General features: G+C 36.9%; 1 protein-coding gene across 1 annotated transcript in view; it reads right to left on the reverse strand.

Annotated features, from left to right (window-relative positions):
- Positions 1 to 3,352: 3,352 nt before the first annotated feature.
- The window catches only part of LOC124184198, a 59,345-nt gene continuing 43,757 nt past the window's right edge, over positions 3,353 to 18,940 (reverse strand). The window contains exon 7 of the mRNA XM_046573614.1: positions 3,353 to 3,406. The gene's annotated coding sequence lies outside the window, so the exon portion shown is untranslated. The remainder of the gene's footprint in view (positions 3,407 to 18,940) is intronic.

Here is an 18,940-nt window from a genome sequence, read left to right on the forward strand (position 1 = left end):
TTTCGTTTTGACTTTCGTTTCAGCGTCAGAGAAAAAGAACGAACGCCGACATTTCAGAAACAATTTTAAAAGGTCTTGGGTAATTTGGATTCGATTATATTGTGACAAAAAATATCCGAGGTTAAATTTGAAAGTGTAATTCTAATCTCGATTCAACAAATTGTCAAGGCAGACGACAAAAATCAATTTGACATTTTGGTATGGTTATTTGTCCAGCAACTTTATGGAAACGAGGAACATTTCGCAAAAATTATCACTCTTTTATCGCCAATCCCGAACTTTGCAGCGTTTCATAAATCTCCGTAGACGCCCCGAGGCGTATCAGAATAGCAATATGATATACGTGTAACATCCTGCAAGGTATAATACGCATGTACCTAGAATATTGTCTCGTATATATACATAAAGCGTCAGCTGATTGCAAGTCAAATGGATCGAATAGCGAGGCTATTAATATAACTCGATGGAAAGAGCATAGCCTATAATGGGTCAGGAGAAGGTTTCCATGGTAACCCGGTGTGCATCGATTCCGTACTCGCCTTGGCTCTCAACCCTGACCTTGCAACAGCAGCTGGATTATTCGCGGGTTGAATTTACCGGGTCTGGCACATTATTGTCGCTGCAGAAATTTTGTGCAAGGTTCGAATTTACCGCAGACCCTCATCCGACTGGAGGCGTCGCTTTTTTCGCCGTTTAAAAGCGCAGATCTGGTACCTACTTATCAAGTTACCGTACCAGTTTGTGAAAATTGTTAACCTGACCTTTCTCAACAATTTCATCGTATCTTAGAGACCTATATGGGCCGAATTCACACTGCGGACACGTATCGTAATTATTAAAGTGGTTCTTGTTTTGGAATTTTTAGAAATTGATCGTGAATAGATAAATTGGAATTTTCTTAACCGATACGTTGCACGCCGGCGTCAAAATGATGCCGCTGCATGTCCATCTTAAATACCACATAAAAAACATAAAAAATAATATGACTTGACCCAAGATAATTATAGTGAAATATCGTGAAAATCGTCAATTCATTCTTTTTCCAAAAGTTCATTTTTTTAGTAGAATGATAAATTTTCCCGTAGTTTGTTGTTTTATGAATGTTTTTTTTAGATATTCAAAATATCATTTTGCTACATTGAAATCGGTGAACTAGCTATCGACTTGAAATTACAACGTATTACATTGATATTTATTTTGTACACTTGCATGTACAGTTTCACACATCGTTTTCGGGGTTTTACTTTTCCGCAGACAGTCTGCCGACGCGCAATTAGAAAGTAATAAATTCGTACATGATTCATTGAAATAACATGAATAATAGATGAATAGAGAAAAAAAAGAACAAGATATTTTTTTACACCCACCTTCGCATGCATTCTTTCTCATTATAAGTGGAAGTGTAATTAAGTAAACTGCGGAAGCGGAAAGAGTTTGTACTGCAGTAAATTAGAATTTGTAATGAAAAAACTTATTATTACACAGGATAAAAAAAAAAGTTGATAGTTTTTCATAAAATTTCAAGAACGGTTTCTCCTCGTGTAAAATAAAAGAGGAACGCAATGTACTCCGCAAGTAATTTAAACGTCTATTTACCGAGAGATTTTTTTAATTATTCTCTGTAGTTACTAAAAAATGACGGTAAAACGGACAAGATCGTTTTTATAATAATATTCAAAAGTTGTTGTAATTTTAGAGTGATTATAGTTCTCAATACTAGACATTTTCCGGTTATTAAGACACTAAACTGTTTGTTTAGTTTACTAGATTATTTCAGTAACACAACTCTATAATATAGTTGCATAAAAATCAAATTACCGCAATAGTTACAAGAAAATGTAGTTCGGCGTGACCTCATCCGTAAAGTATAATAACACGTGTTGGATTATTTTCTAGTCATAACAACATTGTGATCCATTTTCATTTTGCGCCTAGAACGACATATTTTGACTATGGTAAAAAATAACAACAGTTGATCGGAACTAAATTTTTCCTTAATGTTTCTTCGCGCGTGAGGTTTCTAATTTGTGTAACATTTCGATACAGTTAACGGAAGATAACAAGATCTACGATATGTCAATGAAGAAAAGATAGAGGCAATTATTCAAATACCGATACAGTAGTAATAAAGTATATTCTGGTTTGCTTATACTTTTTTCAGCGCGGTGTGTAACACGGGAAAGGATCAGGCCCCGGATTGATGAACGACGCTTTACAAAGTAACGATCACGCCGCGAGCCAATCACACTGAGGTGTTTAATTACGACAGCCGACCTACGGGGCACAGGAAAAATAAAGCAAAGCGAATGAAAATATGAATGAAATTAAGAGACCAGAGATGAAGGAAGAAAAAATTATTATATATTCATGTATAAAACGACGATAAAACGAAAGGTTAAGGTGAGATGAACGAGAAAAAAAAAGAACACAATTAGTTGTGAATAAATTATCTGGTTTGCAGCGCTCGCACTGGAATAACCAAATATTTAATTAATTCTTGCTGATTTTCGCCAGGACGCTATATCCTATCATGTTATATGACCATTTTTATACGGCAATGACCTAATGTCGGAATATACAACATAACGTTATTTGCTCATTATAAATGGGAGTGTAATTAAATAAATGTTGTTCTTGGACCGAATGATGAGTATTAGAAAGAAATCTCTTAATTTAAAATTTCTGCACAGCAAGTCAGTATTTTTTAAATGTTGGCATTTCATGATTCCTAAATTTTTTCTTCTTCTTCTTCTTCTTTTTGTCATAATTCTCGTTTACCGGTGGAAATAAATTAGAGGTCACGAGTAGATGAAGATAAGCTTTACATTATGCATGCTTTCGACAAAGTATCGTGACGGAAAAAAATATAACCGATTCATTTCACACTTCCGGATGCTTTTCAGTGTTTTTCATAGAAATGCTTTTTGAGTATGTATATATGTGTAATACAAGAAACACTAAAGATATGAGTGTTATATTTTGGGGCGCTGTAGGGTTAGTTTCTGTTTAAACGGGTCTTTCATTAATTGTAAATAAGAAAACAAGTTGATATTTGTGGCCTTCTTTCAGACTGAAATACACGTTTCATCCTCTTCATCCTTTACACGATGAAATCTCCCATAAGTATATATTTATTCGTTGATCAGAGAGATTTTTGTTGACCAAATATTTGAATGTAGTACGTATATACTTTTTATCGCAGCACCTAAATTGACATTGAACTTGATTCTGCGATAATGTCAACTCCATGGCCAAGCTGATTGTTACATAGCGAATCGATTAGTTTGTCGAATTTTTTCGCTAAAGCTGAAACTGATTGTTAAATTGATAAAAATTAGTCAAAGGTTATTACCTTACTGATCGATCGACATTTTAAATTCGGTTCGTGTACTCGTGTCCCGAAAATCTGTAATCAGAAAGATGAAAAATACGGTTAATTTCACTTTTCCAAATAGGTATATGCAACACGCATACTTATATATATATATCGTATACGTACGCAACTATTCTATTTCATTTACTAGCTAGCGTGCGGGGTTTAATTAGGTGTTCAATTACGGGACAAACGCTGTAAATGACCCCGGCATGAAAACACAAGGTCTGGTCGTTTGTCAGGCCCGAAAACTCGTCAGCCAGGAGAAACACTTCTCCAAGCTTTCCGTCAATTCTCTTATTTTCCTTTCTACATTTTCCACACATTTCCTTTTCCTTTTTCTCATTTCTTTTCTTCCTGTTTTTTTTTTTTTTTACTGTTCGTTCTTTCCTTTTTCTAACCGAGGGTGACGAATGTAACGTGTATTTTTGGGCTCGTGCGCCCAAACGTTTCCTGTCGAGTACGCGAGGCAAGTTAAAATATATAAATAGGCAAGGCGTGGTGTCTCTAACTCTCGTGTGTATCCATAAAGACGCGGCCTCCTCGTCCCTCGCCTCGATCCTAAATATCGAACACCGACGAGGATTGGCAGTGAGGAAATTATCAATTCATACGTCTTGTCGTGAAAAATTCGCGCGAGGTATAAACGTGAACATGGATCTCTGCGAATAAGAAAAATAAAAATTCTAGGTGAAAACGCGTGAATTATCGACGTTGGTTAACGCAGGGTGTCCACAAATATCTGGAATAAATATTAATTCTATATTCGATTCAAATTCAATTCGAATCGAGGAAAAATATAATCTACAAAATATTCAGTTTAAGCCAATTTGTTTTCTCGATGAAAAAAAGTAAAAAGATATTTTCAGTATTTTCCATAACCAAATTAAAAATTCCTTGATAATTCCAGGTATTCCAGGTCTTCCGGATGTTTGGCCACCTTTTAATGGCTCAAACGTGTCTCTGAATTTCTTTTTTTCCAAACCAACAGTCTACCCAGCGAATTTTTCAGTCAAAATTCACCGTGCAAAGGGGAGTCGATAATTTCTACTGATATACAATTTATTCAATCGTTACCATGCGATTCCTCGATTGATTCAACACTAAATATACATTCAAGATTCTTAATAAACAATGATGTAAAATAAGAATATAGAGAAAATAAAAAATTACTTATACACGTGCAGCGACGATTGTTGATCGAAGTTTTTAATTTTTTTTTTTTTCTAACAAAATGGTGATACTGCTTATGAAGATACGGAAAAAAGATAGACACAAATCGTTCCATAATGTGGAACTAGCCTAAAAATATTCTAAGTAAAAACTAGAAGTTGTGAGAATGTTCCAGGAATTTTGAGACCGTGTAAACACTCTTTCGATTAACCAAAAAAAAAAAAAAAATTGAAAGCGCTAAAAGAAAATGGAAAAAGATCGGCTCATCGTGGGCCTGGTTTTGAAATATTCAAAATAGAACATATAATTTCTAAGAATTTTTAGAGAACCTAAGATTAAAAAATCAAAACACATCCTTATCGAAATCGCTTCAAATATTTATAAATAATTGAGCAGTTGAATAAGAAAATCTGAAAAAATTCAGAGTAAGGCTTCAGATTTGGGAGACAATTGCATAAAAGTTTTCAAAAAAACTCAGAAATGGCGAGGGTCAGACGTTCGTCGGGTTCGCATGGAATTCTCCATACATATATACATGTACTACGCTATTAAACACCGTACAGCGCTGCAAAACTCGCGGAACAAAGTGCGTAATAAGTGGGATTTCATTTTTCTACAGCAGGCGTTGGCACGTGCATACATACATACTTATATATATATATATTATATATATAAATCGTACATCTGTTGTGCATACGGGATCCACTCTCATCAACTATACAACTCATATACATATATAGTAGCTATATATGTATGTATATATATACATACTTGTATTATCGTAGATATATCGGTACGTATAATACGTACGCACATAAGCTGCACTTGTGCTGTGCACCCGTGTTATATTGCACTTTTGTTAGCACGTTAGGAGGCAGCACCAGTGCACACTCTCAACGAATAAAGGAACTCCTCCGCTCGCGGAGTAGAATTTTCAACGAGGTTTGTAATTGTGCAAGGATTAACTGCATCCGTGAATGAAACGTGACAAAACGACCGAGTCTGCGATAATAAGTTTGAGAAAAATTTAGCCCTGCGGTTATACGCTGTGATCGAGACAAATTTCTATTCTTTTCCGTTTAGGAATATTCATTGGTCGCAATGAGAAAATATTACTGACTATTGAATAGCGAATTTCAAGTGAGAAAGTTGCAACGAATAAATATATTCGATATAGACGGTGAGGCAAATCAAGAAACACCATCTTTTTGTCTTAGATTTATCGACAGTTATTTCAATTTACGTGGACAAATAGTCATTGTTGAAATAAAGGTGGAGGAATTTTATTTTTAATTACAACACCTGTAACGCGTCAGTCATTTTCGCGGTAGTAGTAATTATTTAATGTAATATACCTATAGCGTTTGAAATTTTTCCTACATTTACCTTAAATATTATCAATTGCATTCTTTTTTTTCGGTTATACACTTAGAGAAATTTCGTTTTATTATAATCGTTAAGAAATTAGTCAAGCAGATATCGCAACAATGAAGTTCGAATAGGTTGCAATCCAGTTTACTATATACTTCCAGTTAACCAAGTTCAAGTTAAATAATTTCATTTTTGCACCAGCATCAAGACACGGACTAAAGATTTTTTGGTATTACGTATACAAAAGCCATTTTCATTTTATATTCAAAATCATATTTTTTGGTTATGGTAAAAAAAATGAAAATCGTTAACCACACTACATTACGACTTGTACTGCAACTACAATTTTTCTCCTTGCACGTAGGAATTTTGCGATTGTTTACTAGCAATAAGCAACGGGCAATAATCACCAACGCACCAAATTTATATGAATTATGTATACAGACTCAATTATTGTTACCTCACATCATATTTAACTATTATTATTGATATTATTGATATTATTATTATTAATATTATTATCACAGGAGAAGGCGCGACGAACGAAATTTCCAATGTATGACAAGCGATAACGGCAGAATTTTCTGGCTATATCTACCTTGGCTCTCTATTTTCCAACGGCGTTCTCTATGACTCATCGGGGCTAAACAATTATTGACAATATAGTTCGATATCGCCCGCAATATCCCGGAGTGCGGAGATACCAGAACTTCTCGATAAAAACAACATGGGTGTGCGAATGAATATGTGTATACATGTACATCTATAATAACGGTTCATTCTTGAAATGCTTAAAATTTTTTTAAAAATTCGTCAACTCGAACGATTTTTTTTTTGTTGAAATTAAGTGTCTTTAAATTTACTTTTCGAAAACTCGATGCATAAAAATATGAAAAGCTTTTTTGCTAAGCTTTTTTTTTTTAGAGATATCGAGGGTAAATTTTTTTTTTTTTCAAAACTCGAGTGTATCAATCGATTTTTTCGTTCAAAATTCTCAAAATTACTACATACTATCTATTCCTGAAATTTCAAACCCGCGGACTGATCCTGCGGAAAGGATTCTTTCTATATTTCTCAACGATCGTTCAATTCAAATTCATGAAAACACCCCGAGGCGACATGACAATCGATTCTAGGCTCGCATTCCCAGGTATTATACGTATAATTCACTAGACTTTGCAGTAAACAATTTACGCAGAGATTTGTAGAACTGTTCCGTCGGTTTGCAATATCTACGTGGGCGTGCATAGTTAGGTACACAACTCTTATCTCGTTACTTCGATCTTATAACCTATTATAACTTACGAACCTTAACGCGGCCTGCATAGTACTCCAGGTATATTACACATGTAGTCGTGTTGAGCTAAACTCCTTCCGCGACTATAAATAACAGGTTCGATTTTTTTTTTTCATCTCATTTTTTTTTCTCTTTTGTTATTATAATTTATAACAAGAAAATAAGAGGTATACATGTAAGGTGAATGGGGAAGCCGTACAGTCTATTCTCAGGTTTTACCTTACAGACGTTACACAAGATTTCTATTTTTGTTTTATCATGCAATTTTCTATTTCCTCTCAAGGTGGGAAAATTCTTCTCATTCAAACGATGTACCCACCTAACAGCCTCATTCATGGACGGTTTCTCTTTTAGACTTATTTGTTTCTCTTCTTCGTCTTTTCCTCAAGGGAAAACGAACTAGAACTTATGTAGATGAATAAAAAAAAGTCCCTCAACCTGGAATAGCCGATAGTTTAACGGTAATATCGCGTTAGGTAAATCAATGCCGCATATATATATATATATATATATATATATATATGTATATACGTGATATCACTAGAAGAGAGGGCGGCAAGTGTCAAAGGTTTTCAGAGCCCTCCGAGACGGCTTTGCTATCTTACGGAATGCAATTTGAGAGGTTATATGGGCGTCGGGTACATATATACATACATACCCATGTATAATACGTGTTTAGTGCAACACGAAGCCGAACATATTTAAAATAAACCATAGCTAGGAAACATCTTCGAGAGAATTTGACCGAAGAACAGATTTTTTCTTATACCTGCGGTCAGAGTGCTTGCAGCTTGTAAAGTTTCCCGCATTGTGCAGCGACTCAGCTGATCTCGATGATTTTGTACTAGTTGAGAGTATGTATATATGTTTTTATATTACAGAAATCGTGGGATACAAATTACACAATTTATACCGATACAGTTGTTTATGAAATGCAAATGAGTAAAGACTCGCATTTTCTTTCTAGACTAATTTTTCCTTCGGTTAGTTGAGATGGTTTCGAAAAAATTTAACTAAATACATAAATGGATGTTACTTTTTTTTTTTTTTGCTTAACTATGTTAAATACAGTTGGGGAAAATATCAACTACCGTTTTACAAGTTTGAAAGTTATACTTCAATTATACTGATTATTTGTTTCAGTGAATAGTGTGTAAAGAAAAACGAAGTTAGAAATTCGTTTGTAACAATAATGTGTAATTCATTACACTTAAACTTTGTTTGGATGAGCAGCTTTGCAAGTGTTGAATCTTCATAGATACAATTATAATCAGCTATGCAAGCCGCTATATCAAAACAACGCGTGTCTGGAAAAAGTCTACCTATAATATAGAATTTAATTTGCGTTGTAATTTAATCATGTTTGTAATACGGGTATAAGAACGTAATGTTTTAGATTATATATGTATAAACGGTATATACGCGGTAGTAAAACTACCGTACAAGGAAGTATTAAATTAAACGTTTCTTGGGACGGAAGAACAAGAAGAAGAAGAAGAAGAAGAAGAAGAAGAAGAAGATGGAGTAGAAAAAACAAAGTAAACGAAGAACCAGGTATACATATGAACGTGTTGAAATAATAGACCGGTGAGATACCGTTACTATAAAGTTGCTGGCTAAGAAAAAAAGAAAAAAAAAACTTGATTCATTGTATTGAAACGGTTAAAAAATCTCAGGCTGCGTAGATTTACACAAAGCACGTTGCAAGTACTTGATATAATATATAGAAACGTGAGCCTCATTGCAAGTAATAAATATGTATATGCTGCTGCTGCACACATGACGAATGTATCTATGGATGTGTCGGGTCAGAGATCGTGATTATTTTCCTCGAATGTAATACGTATATATATGAGAAGTAGTAGATACATCGACTAGGATGCGATTCATGCGTCTCGAGGCGTCGCGACGTCCGAGTTGCTGCCGGTTACCGGACACGTGACGACACGTTCATTCATCCATTCATTCATTGTCCGGAGATGAGGATGAAATAGTGCAAGCACCGAAGACGCGGCTAAAGCTAACAAATTAGACACGGCTCTGCGGGCTCTTTCAAAACCCTGCATGAATAAGGGTGAAAGCCAATTTGACTTCGCGAAACTCCGTATCATATACATATTCACAGTGGGACACGGACTTCTTGTTAATTAAACAACGTTTTCGAAAAATTCTTGAAAACTCCTCGAATAGTGATTGATGCGAGGTTGCTTTTATCTAATCCGCGGATGTTGGTAAAAAATTTGTAGAAAAATTGATTTTACGATACAGGATCATGTGTAACGACTTTAAGATCAAGCAATTCCTTCCGGTGTACACAAATTGATATATAATCAAGCACTCAAAAGGTTTATTTGGCAAATTCCGTTCGTACGTATATGGGGATCCATTATCGAAGGTAATCCATGTACCTACCTACCTAATCACACCCGAGGATAAATGAGACGTTTAAATGTACCCTCCAACTTTCCGCTGCTGCTGCTGCTGCTGCTCCACTCTCGAAAGAAATTTGATTTTGTTCGTTTAAATTCATTACACGATAGGTACTGCTGCTGCTGCCGGTGAACTCTGATTATAAACTAGACCTACGGTATATTCGACATTAGCTCGCAGATACTGTTATACCGGTTGATTGCAATCAGCCTTCGGTTTACCGGCGAAAATATTTTTCACACTAAATCAGTATAACTCGCTGCTGCTGAGGTTCGAGCACATATATGTATAGTGTGTGCCTATAAACTCACAATCAGGACTTCAACCCAGGCACGGAACGTTGTGGTAACCTACTTATTTATGTACATATGCACGTAACGTAATTAATTAGGTGGGAACGTTGCACGTGTTCCAATACATGAAACTGCAAGCTTTCCTCGTTAGCAATAATTTCCGATGCTAGGGAAGTTTTGAACAAGAAATTTTTTAGACTACTGCATTCAACAATTTTTCTGTTTCTTTTTCATTTTCTCGACTCTATTTCTATTCTTTTGTTCTTCGACAAAGCGAAGGATAATAGAAGGATACGAATGAAAAAATAAAAAATGAATAATATACGATTCCGGCAAGAAGAGAGAAAAGTGCGGGTAGGTGGGTAGCTTTTTCGCAAGTGCTTGACGGTATTTCGTCGTGATTATTCAGCGAGATGTAAAAATGAAAAATATGGAGGTAAACGTGGTGAAAATGAAAAATGGAAGAGAGTAGAGAGGAACGAAGGAAATATATGTATGCTGTGTTTTGTTTTTCTTGCATCTGCTCTTCTTTATTCTCTTTTCGTTTTTTTTTTTTTTGCACCCCGCAGCAACGAAAAATGTATACGTATACCAGCTACGGAAATTGAAAAACTCTGGGCACACTCGCATATCCTAAGCTTCCGTTGAGCATTGTTCCAATATTTCTTTGTCTATCTTTCGTTCGTCTAGCCTAGCCAGTCGAGAAATTTCTCGGTAGTTCAGAGATTTCGCGTTTTCCGTTTACATGCCTCGACGTTGGTGTGTTTATTCACTCGCAGAAAACCATTTTCCAAAGTAATGCTGGTGAAATATGGTTTCAGCTATACCCGAAAATTGTTTCTACGAAAACATGAAGTATCAAACCGACGTTGAAAAAGTTGCATGTGACAAAAAAAAATAAAAAATTACGTTCTCTCGAAAATTGGAAAACATTTTAAAAACAGAAACTTAGGAATTGAAAATCCAGCTGTCGATAACATAAATCGAATTTTACGGAGCGTCGTGATTATTCTCCAAAAGTATAATCAATCGATTCCTTCTTTTCTATTTTTCACAGTCGATTTATATATATATATATATATATCATGGTCATTACGCAGAAGTCAGGGTCAAAATCTGGAGAAAACAGTCGTTAAATAATGTGCTCAAAACTCAATTTGTTCGTACAATCTCAGATTTAACAATTAAGTTAGCTCACATTCTCTTGTCCAAATGAATATGTGCATAGTGATTAATTACTTTGTCAAGTTCACGCGAGCGTGCGCACACATATGAGTAAGGCAAAATAAACATTGCCGCAGTGTTGGCTCATTTACCTTAGTTCAGCAGTGCGAATGATTCATTGTCAATGATCTTATAAGCCGTAGTGTCAGTTTGCGTCCTACTACGCGTCTAATAACATTTCTTATCGCGTAGATTTTAACGATGAGAAGAATGCGAATGAGCAATGGCGATGAAATGCATAGCGGTACGCAACGACGAGTACAGTGAAATTATTCCCGAGTCTGATGCTTTGATAGTCAGTAGGTACTCACAGTTAAACGCGTTCTTGAATCCAAAACTTTGAGCAAATATTAATGAATTGGTATGGGAATAAGGTTCACTTTCAGATGCGTGTCTTTCGTGTTCAAACGCGTATGAGAGTAACGTAAACGAGCTGCCGGCCACTGCAGCAAAGTATTGAAGCTGTGAACCTGCATAAAGAGAAAGTGCTAACAGCGTGTCTTCTAACTGGTTCAAAATTACAACAGTATGAACCGGCAGTCAAATGTCACGGTCCATTAAACATCCCTCACTTTATCGTCACTTGTGTCGTCAAGAAGTTTTCACGAAGTGAGCCACTTTCTTCCGTCAACACCGATGTCTCACGCAGTTAGTCGCAGTTCGTGATATCGGGTAATTCGGATATTTTCAAAATTCGGAAGACTCAGGCGTCACAAACGTTCGTAGATGTAGGTAAAAATTCAGCCTCGTTACATGATCTCTTGTAAAGAGAAAACGGACGTGTTAATACACTTTCATAAAATAGCTCAAGATTCGGGTTGCAGTCAGCTCGTTGTCTCGTACCTCCCTCTCCAAGAGCAAACATATTTCAACAAAGTTTGTACAGACGTGAATATCGAAGGGCGACGTTCAACGGCACGAGCTTATGGAATATCTTATACCAAAGAAACAAGCGTAGGTACCGTGGATTCTGGCGGTGGTAAAAAAGCGTGTTTGTTTCTCCTCTGCTTTATTGGTTTATCCTCTAAAGCCCTGCACCCGTACACTCGCATGGTTCTGGAATTTTCTCGAATCAGTCAGGGCTCCTGTTCCGTATACTTTTACGAAAGTAAACGATCTCGAGAGTTTCTATTACTCATTCTCAATGACCAGACGTATCTAGTTAGCCGTTGCGCGCATGGAACACTCGGAATGCACATTAAAAAATCGTTTGCACCGTGACCTGCGTGGCATTCTGTGCGACAGTGCGTTCGGCCTCAATATTCGAGGCACGTGTGCACCACCTATCGGCGATCATGTAAGAAATTTATATAAATATGTTCGGGAAGTCGGGAATTCCCTCCGGCGTAACACGGCGAGAGTCTACGTTCCGCGCCTATTTTCTATTCTTGGATGCTCATTCTCGAGGCATCGGGTGTCACTCCTTGTCATTCTGCTCTGTTATACGTAGGTTCGGTCGACCGGGTCGATTCCAAACTCCCTGAATTGGAACATTGCGTGGAAATTTCCGTTGCGCTGATCGTTTCATCTAGTTGGAATTACTTCTACTACTTTGCTCCCAATATTTCCAATTCGAATATTTGAATTTCATATAAACAATTTAGTATCACAAAACGGATTTAGTCACCCGAATAACGTCTGAACATAGATTGTGTGGTAATGTAGATATTTATCTTGAAAGAACATCGCCGAATGTCATCGGTTGGCACCAAACGATTAGTCCGAGTTTCAGGCTTGAAAATGATCACTTTAACGGAGTAACTCTTTCTTCCAGTCCGTCCGCTTGACGTAAGATGATCGAGTACCGGTACCAATAAACTTGATGGTTTCTCGGAATCAGCTTACAACGTATCGGAGAGCCTCTAGTCTGTTCTAAGTTAGGTTTCGAAGTGAGCTTCAACGAATGTACATTGAACATGCAGAGTTGGTAAGTCGGCATTGTTTATGCTCAAGTGAACGAGATTTCTCCTTCCTGTGCGGACTTCTTCGTTAGATTAACGACGTGTCACAGCCAAGAGAACGGACAAGGCGAAAGGTAATATATGAAAATGTCACGAGGTATGTGTGTATGCAGGGGTATGCAGGTATGCTGGTATGCTGGACTTGGGAGTGCGCCGCCGACGCCGCCGCGGATGGGTACAACATATCTACCTCCTATCAAGTTACAGAATTGTAAGTCCGCGTGCCGTGTTATGACCGTCCTGCAGGTCTCGATTCACTTCGCGCATACGTGAATAGAGTCGTATTCAAATCCGGTGAGATGGGAGAACGAAAAGCACGAACGACGTTAAATAATGACGAGCAAACACTCGGCATAACTTGGCGAACTTGAAATTAAAGTTGAGTAAGTTCTCGGTATTACAGGATCTCACCGCAAAGTGCGATCCGTGGTTTGAACGTTGGAAATGTCATTGGACTCGCGGTTATCAGCTGCTGACTCACTGATCCCACTGATTCGTACCATCCCAGATACTCGCCTGTAGGTGGAAGGTTTTAAGAAAGCCGTTAAATGCGGATAAGACGGTGATGAAAAAAGTTTCTCAATTACGCGACGCATTCTGATACTTAATATGAACGAATTGTGACAAGAGAGAATGAATTTATATCCTCCTACGTCGATTGGTGTCTTATCGAGATCAGGGGTGAAGAAGACGGGATCCGCGACGTTATAATTTGATAGGATGGATGGGGGGATCGGAAACACCGATAAAAGATCGCGTTTCGAGATAAGGAAAGAAGAATTGCGATTTGATTTCGAAGCGGACAAGCAAAATGCCGGGGCTGTTAAATGCGCGTTGAATCGAGAAATTGGAGAAGAGAAGATTTAACCATATCTTCAACTTTCGGTTATTCATTTTTCTAGGTGCAGTACATTCAGTTAAATCGGTAAGAAGGTAGTAGAAGAAGAAGAAGAAGAAGAAGCAATCAAACGTTATTATATAGACGTTACACCGATTTCTAGTCGTAAAAATCCAAAACGTGCCGGGACGAGGCAAAGACGACCACGTGATAAAACTAGGGAGAAAACAATTTTCCGAAACTCGAAAGGCACGTTTCGAACATTTCCCAAATTACGGTAAATTATAAGCGTCACTCGGCTTTGGAAGAAATAATCTCTGTAAAGTCTATTATAATGCATGTAGGTGCAATATTCACGCGACCAAAGAATTTTTCATCAATAGCCGAACGGGTAGTACGGGGTTGATTTTAGAACGGATGATAATGCGCAAAGTAGATCAAACGCAGTAATACTTGGATGCGGATGGATACACCCTTCACCGTGAGGTTCCTAACTGTTTGTTGGCCTATTTATACTACCCGCAATGGGATGTCTACTTTGAAGAATACAGAGTAGAGAGATTGGTTTGAAGTTCGTAGAATCAAGATTGAAATACTGGCTCGCAGAGAACGGATAGTATAATAAGAGAGCAGAGGAGGAGGAACAGAGGCGTGGAGAGCTATCTACCTGCAATGTAAGCCGCTGTTTGTGAAGAGAGGTTCAAAAGACCTTGCGAATAACATTCGAGTGTTTAAACTATCAAAAGGTATTGATTTATCGGTTAAAAAACCTCAACGCTGCGGGCGATGAAAACCCCAAGAAATATAAACGAGATTTTTTTCGTCTTCCTTTTTTGCTTTCAAGATAATGGTTTGCGCGCAAATATTCGGATGCCCGTCGGATCATCTTCAAGATTGTACAGTCTTCTAAATAGATATCGAACATTCATTTCTCCCCGTCGGAGTGCATATGTAAGACGAATACACGTATACGCTGGAAATAATTGAGAGCAAAGTTTCACTTTCTCACAGCGTAATAGATACACACACTAGGCGAACACTCGGCTATGATATTCAATCATCTAGCTAGCTGCCAATACGATTATACGGGTTATGCAAAGCACCGTGAGAACCGTTGCGTAACTTTGTAAGTATGTGGATGAGAGCTCGGCTAAAGAGACCGCAGCCGTGCCTAATTGCGATTTTTTTCTTTTAAAGACAACGGAGGGAATTGTAGAAATAATTGTACGAGATGACGACGGTCTTCTTCGCATTGCCGCGGTGCAAAACGTCGAGAAATGATTCTGCGCGGCGGCGCAGATATACACAAATGCAGTTGAGAAGTTCATATTCCCACGGTGAGAAAGGGGAATAATGAAACTGAACGAATGTATACCGAGTGCAGGTACATAGAATATACATAATGCATATGTTACTGTATACATGAAATATAGTTGAAAGCGGTTATGCACTGCGACACTTTAGAATCGTATCTCTTCAGTAATACATTCGCTAATTAGGTTGTAAATTGTAACGCCAATTACTGTGACCATGCCTTGTTCGTTGGTTAAAAAAAAAAAAAATATACATCGATTTTCACGTTATTTCATTGACCTCCAAGAGGGCACGGTGAAAATTTTATTTTCACTCTTTGAGCGATCGGAAGATGTTTCATTCGTTTCAAAAATTTTATATTCAACTACATGATCCTCGCTCATAAAGGTGTGTGGAGATGCAAATCTAAAAGTATAATCGTATTATTATTACTTGAGGAAAGCGAGTATATACGGGGAATTCCATGCGAATCCGACCAACGTCCAACCCTCGTCGTTTCTGATTTTGTTTAAATATTTTTACCTATTCTAAAACAGTAACCTGATTTTTTCGGATTTTTTATTCAACTGCTCAATTATTTATAAATACTTGAAGTCATTTTAAAAAGGGACCTTTTTTAAGATTCTCAAAAAATTCCCAGTAACTGTATTTTCTATTCCAACGATCTGAAAATTTCCGAAAAATTATCAAAACTTTTATTTTTCACTTATTGTTAGAACATTTCTAGACTGGTTACATTGTGGAAAGATTATTGTCTATTTTTTATGGCACATTCAAATTCTTTTTTCATTACCTTGATAATGACACCGGTTTAAAAATGTTTTAAGTGAAAATAGGAAGTTTTCAGAATTTTACGAAATTTTCAGACCCTTCAACACAAAAAAAAAAAAAAAAAAAAATCGGTCTATCACGGACCTGGTCTTGATGTTTAGCAAAGAAAATACAGTTTTTGAGAATTTTCTGAGAATTTAAAAAAAGATCCTGTTAAAAATCACTCTTAATATTTATAAATAATTAACCAGTTGAATAAAAAATCTAAAAAAATTCAGCCTACTGTTTTAGATTTGGGACAATTGCAGTAAAAATCTTCAACAAAATCAAAAACAGTGAGGGTCAGACGCTGGTCGAGTTAGCGTGGGATTCCTCATACGCATGAACAAGCAACGTTACAGTATATATATAATCTTTCGAAAAACTTTATCGCTTCATAGATAAACTTCCTCGCAGCTAGCTTCATATACATATACACATATATCATTTCTAAGCTGCATTCCTTTCTTGTGTTTATGACAGCACCATACTATAGTTATATGCATACGGCTCTACGTGCAGCTAGAGCTGTTTACGTGTTGCGGAGCATTCATATTTGTAAGAGTGCTGCAGGAGTAGGTATAAGATAAGAGAGTACGTATTACGGACAAAAATAGATCGCAGCTATCTTCATCTTTAGAAAACCAGGTAGACAAAAAACGAATAGACGAAAAAAAAAAAAAAAAGTCGAGAGTGGTTATAGGAAGTCGGCTTAATGCAGCGGTAATTATAGACACGTATAACGTAAGGCGTAAGGGGCGTAGATACTCTCGTCGTCTGGTTTGATTTTAAGTGTAATGTGTAACTCGAGGCTAAAACTCAATTATACATGCAGCATTGAATAAATTACAAGTCTTTATACACTTTCACCGCAAAATCATTTCGAGCATCGAGTCCAGTCGGTTTTCGATTCAATTTTTTTGCTTTGAAAATGTAAAAAAAAAATGCTATAGTACAAATTTGTAGTTCTAACTTTTTTTTTTAACGAAAGTTTTATTCAGTGGGTACAACATGTGTCCATCTATCATAACCACGAAACGGAAATACCTAGTTGGTACAGGTGATTAGATGAGGCAACTTTCACTGTGCCTCCTTTCGGAATGTAATTAGGAACGACAAAGACCGTAAGGATGCAGATAATCACGCTGTATCATTGCACTCGATGTTATACGTGAATTTCATACACCGTCAGATACATCGTAGGTGGTGAATATTTTTTGCAAAATAAAAAACCAAAAACAATTCAAAATACTCTCAAGAGTTCAAGATTGAATCACTTTTCTAAACCGTTGAGGCATAGATAACAAACTCCGGTAACTACTCCGCCACTACTTGCACAAAGTTATACTTTAAAAACTTACCGGCAATCTTTCAACTTTCAAGAGGCCCGTTGGGCTTTCAAAGTCTGCAGGTTTCCACCCGCCGCGCCGAGTTTAGCTTAGCTGAACGCTAAAAGCGAGCCGAGTTTCTCAACTCTTCAACACGTGAGAGACGCGGTCTGTTATATGTAATACGTATAGGCGGCGAGGCTGACTCTAAACTTCTAAATTACTCGGAGACAGTGGACGTTCTACCTGGGAGCTGGAACTAGAACAATATGTAGCTCTGTTAATCTGAGTGAGTAAGCTCGCTTCTTCCTCAGAACAGACTTTGCCGACAGCCGAACGAACGATTTAGGTAACTAAGGGGAATGGTGTGAGTTTATTTCGAGAAACACGCTGCAGGAAAATGGAGATCAAGTGATTGTTTTACGGTCACGCGTAAACTTTTATATTATTGATACCAACTGACATAACGCATTCGATTTATATGTACCATCGTCAAATTTGACTGCCACTTTTAATCATTATCATCATCGTCATCATCACTCGATTGCCAAAGTCAATTTTCGCCCGATTATAACTGTCAAGTCTTCAATCGTTCAGATAACGTGGCTAACATTCTTTCGGTCAAGATCAGATTTCAGTCCAAGATTGAAACAAAGTCTGTAACTAGAAATTGGAACCTCGTAATAATTGTTTCTTTTTTTTTTTTACTTTAGTCTGGAAATTAATTAATTCAATGTCAGTGATTTGTATCAACAGTTACAATGCCAAGTCCATCGATTCGCGTATTAATAGACTGAATGCGTTTTCAGACGTTTTGTTGGATCTTTTGTCTACTCTAGATTAACCCGTAAATAAATACGACGCTTTTCAACGGACGGATTTATCTATTACTGGACCGTTATCGTCGGACCTGCGTTTATTCATTGTCAATTACACGCTCGACGTCTCGCATTCCAGATTAGGAAAATGAAAGAGAGAGATAAGTAATTGTCTTTAATTACATTCAATGCCCATTAATCATCCATCTGTTTCAAACAACTCACCGTTATAACGTTGCAGACTGCAAGAGCAATTCCTTCTTTACTCACAAGATCGAAACCCATCTATTTTACGTAAACAGTAATTATTGTAGAGGAGCGATCGAGTACGTTTCGACTTAAATGGGTCATAGATTTACCATCCGTAGACGAGTATTGCTCCACAGTGATTCGATTTTGTATTATACGACCTTTCACCGATTCATTCCGGGCCATGACCTCGATGTATGTATTTCGCAATTGAATATCTAGTTGTGTAGTCGTAATAACTAAAACTGCTGATGTTTAATGTCAATTTATACAAACCGTGAACGCAAAATTATTTTTAACTGCCTCCAGAGTGCGCGGTATATTTATTTTACAATCAATAGTTTATTTATGTGAATACATCCCGGTCGATTATTTTACAAAGTTACAAAGGTCTGAGAATCGTACAAAACTATAATAAACGACCGAGTTCGTGCAAAAGGTGATAAAGAGTAGAATTTAAG

The sequence above is a fragment of the Neodiprion fabricii genome, chromosome 6, assembly GCF_021155785.1.
Source record: "Neodiprion fabricii isolate iyNeoFabr1 chromosome 6, iyNeoFabr1.1, whole genome shotgun sequence".
In the NCBI taxonomy this organism is placed as follows: Eukaryota; Metazoa; Arthropoda; class Insecta; order Hymenoptera; family Diprionidae; genus Neodiprion; species Neodiprion fabricii.